The following is a 6,228-nucleotide window of genomic DNA, read 5'->3' as shown; positions in this document are numbered from 1 at the left end:
TTCTATAAAAAAAGGTGTTCCAAACTTTCAGAAATATGCTCTGGTCAAGTTCACACACAATTGAATTTATTAAAGGGATAGTTCCCCAAAAAATGTTGTCATTGCTTACTCACCCTCAAGTTGTTCAAAACCTGTTTGAGTTTCTTTCTTCTGTTGAACACAAAAGCTATTTTAAAGAATGTTGGTAACCAGACAGTTGACAGAAGCCATTGACTTCCATTGTATTTTTTTTTTCTACTATAGAAAGTCAAAGGCTACGGTCAACTGTTTGGTTACTGTAAAAATTGTGTTCAACAGAAGAAAGAAACTCATATAGGTTTTGAATAACTTGAGTGTGAGTAAATTATGACAATTTTAATTTTTGGGTGAACAGTCCTTTAAATTACCACTTATTAGCATAATGAAAAGATTATCAGGATGGAAATAAAAATCTAAAGTTAGCCATTGCTCAGTGAGGGATTGAGTTTGCTTACACGAGGCTGTCGACTTTTTTTATAATTTGTACCTTTTTTTTAAACGTATTGCAAAATACTAATAGAATCATGAGTGATTTTGAGGAGGTCAAAAATCATTTATTTTTATAATATATGTAATATCATTTATTATATAATAAAATATATTATAATACATGTTTTATACAACAATAATATTAAGAAATAATGTATTTCTGTACATGCTTATTATAAAGAATATAAAGATGCTTAAGATTCTAGAGAGCATTTCATTGGACAGAAAGTCTGAGAAGCTGAAGTGCAGAATGAATCAAAATTGTTGATCCGTGTTGGTGGTGAAGGAGGCATATATCTTCCAAATGTGAATTTTGTCATTGTTTTGTCAAACTCGTGCGATCCAATATATCACATTAAAGCGTACTACATGATAGGAGTGACTCTTCTCACAGTGGGCTTGTTAAATGTTTTGACTCTCCCTGTGTAGTTCAGTTCTATGTATCCCTCTTTGATTCTTATCACTTATCACCTTTCCCGAACGACTGCAGGCAGGCAGTGCTCGTAGTGTTTGTGGTGGATGCGACAGGCATGCAGCTTGATGTATTATGTTTGTGTATGACTGGGTTGCATAGATTCTCTTTGTGTTTTGGGTTTGTGGGTGCAGTCATCCATCACAGACGTGAGTTTATTAGGCGCCTTCATCCTGCCTGGAAAGCTATTTCCCTTGGCGCTATTTCTCCCCTCTAATGACTGTTTCAGCGCTGAGGAGTGTGTAGCACTTCAGACATTTCTCTGTAGCAGTGTGCACCCAGAGCTTCATGTACATGCACATGTTAATGATGATACAAATTCAAATTCCAGCTACTGTTTTGTTTAACAAAGAAATGTTGTTAAAGAAATAGATGACCTAAAAATGAAAATGCTTTCATCATTTACTCTCTCTCTCACGTCATTCTGAATCTATATGACTTTCTTCTAGCAGTTCCATGCAATTAAAGTGCATGCCGACAAAAAGCACCATTAAAACCATTATAATAGTAGTCCATACACCTTGAGTACTGTATTCCAAGTCTTTGAAAGCGGCACAAAAGCTGTGTAAGAACCAGACTGAAATTGAAATTATTTTCACTGAAAACTATCACCATTTACTTTCATTGAATAAAAAAAGACAAGCTTGGACATTCTGCTATAAAATTTCTTTCATTGTGTTCCACAGAAGAAAGGAAGTCATGCAGGTTTGGAACGATGAACGATGGATTTTGGATGAACTGTTCTTTTCAGGCTAATGGAAGCAGATTTGAGAAATATTTTATACATCTCAAAGATGAAGACGAAGCTGTGAAGTGGTTCCAAGCTAGTTGATGTCTGTTGCTTGATGTTTAAGTGGCCCTTCTGTTCCAGAGCTGGTTATAAAGAACGGATCGACTGCAGTGCCTTTTGGGAGAGGATGAGTTGTACCTTGTCATTAGCGACAGAAAAGCTGAGATTTATCACAACTGGTGCCTCTGATCTGGTGGATGCATTTGAGAGCGCCTCTCCATATGCTGTAGTTTGTAACATTGTAGAACATTATGATCCACAACCTGAATTAATGAGATGCCCAAGGTGCTATTTACCTCTTCTACTCCCTAGATCGTAGCTTTTTATTTCCCCGTGGTGACAGCATTGTTGTGAGTATGCGATTTAAATTGTCATTTCTTTTGTTGCTGGGGTGAATGGGTTCACATCTTATTATACTGTATTCTGATTCGGTCCTTGCCAAGTGGTTGAATCGCTTATTGACTCATTGTTCAGGTGAAGATCATAAGGCAATTTAGCTGTAGTTTCGAGATGTGTCCAGAGCTGTCTGCCCTGGTGATCTGACTGTGAAGGAAAAGCGGACAGCTGTCACTCGACTTTAGAAAAGGTAGGCAGGACCACTAGAGAAGAAATGGAGAATTTCTGACCATTGGGGCGTCAGCATCTTTAGTCAGTTTGAGGTTACAGATTATAAAAACAATGTTTAGAAGTTTCTTCCTGTGTGAAAATAGTATCAAAGAATAAACCCTAAGATTCCTCTGAAAGAGCATCAGCATAAAGTCATTTTCATGAAAGATACGTTTAATAATTAGCCAATTTTTAGCCATCTATTTGCGTTTATTCTTTTATAATTATTATTATTCAAGAGATAATGCACGGTTCGAGTATCAGAGTCGAATTTTCAGACAAAAACCATGGTTTAATAATTATTATTTTAAATATGTAATGGTGTGACGCCAGGTGATTTGAATGAACTCTTCAAGGACAAGTAAGTGTCTGTTTTTTTCTATTTTCTTTGTGCAAGTCTGTGTTGGGTTACCATGATTTTGGACAAAAATCTCAGTATCAGGTCTCAGTATATTTTCCTGCTTTTTTGTCCTTAGCCAATCACATGCCTGAGTATGTTTTCAGCACTGGACAGCACCATCTCTCTAATCTAGCTGTATCTTTCTGAGGATTTGTTATAGTTGGCTGTTGTCTCATTTACATTCAAGTCCACGCGATCCCTCTCTGTTAAGTGTTTACTGGAGCACTTCATTGATTCACTAGCCGTTGGTGCTCCAAATGTTCCTTCTCATGGGGTTTATTTGGCCGAGTGAGCAGTCCTCGTGCGTCATTAAAAATAAATGGCGAAAAATAGTAGGGGAGCACGAACTGGATAGTGAGATAAATGAGAACACTTTTGGGCTGCTGATTACACGGAGTCTGAATTAAACAAATATGACAAATTTAAGTCATTTTACCACAACTGCCAGACACTAAAGTAACTGATTATTCCTAGTTTTTCAACGTGGATGGAAGATACTTTTTTTTTTTTTTTTTCAGTCGGGCGCACGAGACAGTTTTCAGTTTACCTGACTGGAGCAGCGCGCGCAGGGAGTCTGAGGGAACGCTTTCTGAGGTAAGACGCTTTTACCTCACGACAAATTATATTAGTAGTGAATATTTTATCTCTATCTGACAAAAACCACGGCATGCTGAACTAGGATATATGAAAACGTCGCAAGGGGATGTGCTTACAACGTCAAGACAACATTTTTGCAACGTTGTGATTGATTGATTTATTAGGCTACGTCAAAAAAGACATTTGTATTACGTCCGTAGGCCTACCATAAAACGTAAACCTTTCCACGAAAGGTTTTTACAACGTTGTAGCGCAGAAGGCTCGCAGAATGCGTAATGAATACAGGCTACGTCAGAGATCTGTGGGAAGTCGTCTTTCCAAACCAACACCTTTTCCCACAACAATTCAGTGAACGCGACTGGGCTGTTATACCAGGTACGGATAAGACATTTAATTAACATTCTTTATCTTCCAAAAGCAATTATTGTTGTCTAGGAAGTCAGTAAATAAAATTTAATACAAATATTTACGTTTATCGTCTTTTAAGTTTTGAAACATATTTTTCTCCTTTTAAGGGTTGTCATAAGAGATGGCTAATTGAAATAAATCTGGATATTTAAAAGCAGTTCTCGTGGAATTGTAAACCTGAATTCACGGATTGTGAATAATGAAGGCATCTGAGATTATGTGGGGCACTTTTAACGGGGCATCCGAGACTAACGGGACGCGCGCGGAGAAAGTTCAGCACGTGCACCAGCCTTTCTCGTCCACCGTCGCTCTTCTGGTGCTGGGGTTGGTCATTATAGGGATTATATTAATCTCACTGACCACCTACCACTTAAACAAAAGCAAGATGAAGAAGAGGAAGATGCTAAGGGAACAGGAGGAATTTGAGCGGGATAACTGTGGCTCCTCTGTCCCGGTCAGGGTAAAGCCCTCACTGAGCCGCTGCGTGATCGCTCGCCCCGCTCCACCGCAACATCCACCGACAAACACTGACGCGAAACAGCGCGAGGGAGTCGTGTTTGAAGGAGTTGCTGGATCCTCATAACGGGCCGAATGAAAACTGGCGCGTTTGTGAATATGTAAGATGAGCAGGCATCTTATCTTTGTTCACGTTGGGAAATATGATTGGCCTTTCTTACGATCTCCTTATGGCGGACTTTACAAAGTATCTGAATAATGACTGTCCATTAGTTTAATAACAGCTGAACCTAATGTGTTATAAGTGGAATTGATTTGGATGGTGGGTCAGTGCTTAAAGGCAATCTTGAAGTGGGATTCTCTGTGGATGCTGTCCGAGGTGCTGAATATTTTTCTGTAGGCATACTTATTTAATCCATTTAATCCCTCAAGTTATTTGTACTTTTGAATTTGAATGGTTTAAAACAAAACGTTTAGTATTACACATATCTATTAACTATAAATGAAAGAGCAGAATGTGTTGATTTCATGTGAACATTTGTTACATGGCTGGTGGTGTAAATTGTCACTTGACCACTGGTTTAATTCCAGTTTGCCCCTCTGAGAATAATGTCATAAAACATGTCATAATACAGATATAACTACCAAGTTCAGTACATTATAATATTTAAAGGACCTATTATTAATGTATCATTTAGATTGCTCTGTTCAAGATGTCAATGGTTACATTTGTGCCCCGGTGGGAAACCCAGCGTCCCATGTTGAATAATTAACTTTTTTGAATCACATCATAAAAGTGTAAATGACAAGGTATTGTTACATTAATGAAACAGCATTAAGTAATATTCACTCATTTTTACCTTTCTCTTTTTTAAAAACTGCCTGAGAACATATACAATATATGGATTTTATTGTTTGTAATGTTTTCTCACCGGCTACAATTGTGACCAAATTTGGAATCAAATGGGTTAATCCTGTCTAATCAGGAAGGGAATTATATAATACTATGAATTTTACTATTCTGCTGTTAGTAACTATTATTATTAGACTGTATATTTATTTGTAACTGAAGATGAAATAATATTGCAGAGATGAACTCAGTCAACTTTGTTTATCCTATATGCACTTGATTTTGCCATAACCAAGCATTTAGCAGAAGCATGTGTTCATCATGCCAATATCAAAGCACATTGATCTAAAAGATCATCATTAAGATGTTTCTCTCAGATTTATACTTCTGATTAATTATGTTATTAAAGGTACTCTTAGAGTTGTGATGATTTTCTTGTACAAATAAAGCTTATTTACAGACACATCATGCAGACAAATTGAGCATTTTTGCCACATTTATTATTATTATTTAAACGTTTGTGCAAGATAAAGACTGTTTTCTGTATTTCTGGAGTCATCTGTATAGCAGTGCTCACTAAGAAGACCACATGCGTGGATGGACACTCATGAAAGCTTTTTGTTTTTCCTCTGGCAAAGATTCAGCATAATCCACGCCAAACTGCAGATCATCATTTGCATCTTGTTATTGGAAAGCATGACAAAGCAGACCATTTCCATGCATAAATGTGTTATTTTCTTACTAGCCTGTGTATTGTCTTTAAATTAGACCACACTGCATCTCTGAATCTGATTGTGTGTTTATAAAGGTATGAATCTGTACAACTAATCCAACATTTCATCAGTAATCTCAGAATTGCATTATACGTCTTACAATACTGGGTGATCATGTGAAACAATGGAGTTTAATTTGAGAGGCTTGATAAAAATGCCAAATTAAAAGCCTGGAATCAGCTGACTGCTATTGTAACTCTTTATTTTAAAGAAAAAGAGTTGATTTCTGTAACTAAGATACAGCTCAGCTGTTTAAGTAACAGTTATAGCATAGGCTGACCCATCATTACACTCTAGAATCTGTTACAGCACGCTGCATACCTGTCAGCAACTTCATTTTATCCTTTGGGGTAAAAAAAAAGAAAGTAT

At 37.0% G+C, this 6,228-nt stretch overlaps 1 long non-coding RNA gene across 1 annotated transcript; it reads left to right on the top strand.

Moving 5' to 3' along the window:
- Nucleotides 1-3,709: 3,709 nt before the first annotated feature.
- LOC311098080 lies at nucleotides 3,710-5,551 on the top strand. The gene is made up of 2 exons (XR_014609361.1): nucleotides 3,710-3,747; nucleotides 3,888-5,551. It is a non-coding gene; the product is annotated as an uncharacterized lncRNA (long non-coding RNA).
- The last annotated feature ends 677 nt before the right edge of the window (nucleotides 5,552-6,228 follow it).

Source organism: Abramis brama (genome assembly GCF_963993115.1).
Source record: "Abramis brama genome assembly, chromosome: 15".
Taxonomy (NCBI): domain Eukaryota; kingdom Metazoa; phylum Chordata; class Actinopteri; order Cypriniformes; family Leuciscidae; genus Abramis; species Abramis brama.
The sequence above is the reverse complement of the archived record's forward strand: the minus strand, read 5'-3'. Positions and strand labels throughout refer to the sequence as shown.